We start from the raw sequence: 1,562 nt of genomic DNA on the forward strand, positions 1-1,562 counted from the left end.
ACAGGAACAGAGCGATGGGTACGATTCAATGCCATGCCACATGAGCACACAACTAACTGGCCTAGGCATGGATGCAGGGGTGAACAGACCAGGGCTGTGAGTCTCCCTGGGGAGAAGGCAAAGGAGGCAAACCTTCAAAGCCTACTGTTTACCAGACATGGTGCTAAACAAGCCTCATCCACTATCTCATTTAACCCTCTGCACTTCACAGACGAGCAGCTGAGGCTCAGAGCAGGGGTCCCCCAGCCAGCAAGTGGAGCAAGCATGGGTGTGTCTGCTCCCAGGCCAGCCTCTCCACCAGGGAAGGCAGGGGTGTCCATCAAGTGCAATAGATACTGGAGATACCAGAGAAGCAGCGTCCAGGGTTGCCACAGAGGAAGATTGCAGAGCTGCAAACCAGAAGACGCCTGAGCTGGAAACTGCAGGAGTGGCCGAAAATTATTTTCCTGCCACTCAGGTTTTACTAGAAAACCTGCTTGGAGTGGGGTGCAGGGAGGGAGGGCAGGAAAGAGAGAGAGAAGTCAGAAGCCTTTGCGGGAGAAAGGCTAGCCCAGGTCTTCCTCTTACAGGCAAGTCCTTGCGTGCTCGGCTATAGCCTCGCCTTTTCTCTCCCATGTGGTCCACCCTCCAGCACTTCTCCTAGGAGCCTCAGGCCCCAGGCACCCCCAAACCAGCTCCTTCCCCAGCTTAGGATCCACATCTGAGAAAGCTGGTGTTGGAGGAGGCTTCACGGTCATCAAGTTCAACCCTGGCTTCAAGAAGGATGACACAGTCTAGAGAGGGGAAGGAAGGGCAGGGATCACACGGGGTCAGTGGCAGGTCCCGGCCAGGTCCAGATCTCCTCATCTCCTGAGTTCACCTTTACTTACCTCTGTGCTTCTGTGCTGGAAATCCCTTTATCACCTTCTGCCTTATTGATCTTTTGTCCATTGAGAGCAGATTGAGAGCTTCCCGTGTGCCTGTGTTCCAGACACTTAGGGGTACAGCCTTGAACAAAACAGGTGAAAGTCCCCACCCTCCTAAAATTTTCATTCCAGTGTGGGAGGCAGGTGGCAAGTGAAATAAACACATGCCTGGAATATAAAGCATGTTAGAAATACTGTGCAGAAAAATAGGGCAAAGAAGAGGTTTATGGAGCACTCAGGGAGGGGATATTGTGTATTTTAAATGGAGTAGTCAAGAAAGGCCTACAGCAAGAACCTGAAGGAATGAGGTCAAGGTGAGGATAAGTTGGGGGAGAGGGAACCGCAGGGGCCATGTCCCTAAGGCATGTTCTGAAACCAGCAAGGAGGCCAGTATAGCTGGGCATGTGTGAATGAGGGAAACAGCTGTCAGAGGTGAGGGTGGAGGAGTGGGTGATGTTGCGCAGTGGGAGAAATCATGCAGCAACTTGGGCTTTTACGGTGAATGAGATGAGAAGCCACTGCAGAGTACTGCACAGAGGATTGGCATCATCTGACTTATTTTAAAAGGATCTCTCTGGCAAGGGTGGAAGCAGGTAGAACTGTAAGAGGCAACCACAGCCACATAGCAGCTGCTTAGAACTCGGGTGACAGTAGCAG

Source organism: Physeter macrocephalus, chromosome 4 (genome assembly GCF_002837175.3).
Source record: "Physeter macrocephalus isolate SW-GA chromosome 4, ASM283717v5, whole genome shotgun sequence".
Classification (NCBI taxonomy): domain Eukaryota; kingdom Metazoa; phylum Chordata; class Mammalia; order Artiodactyla; family Physeteridae; genus Physeter; species Physeter macrocephalus.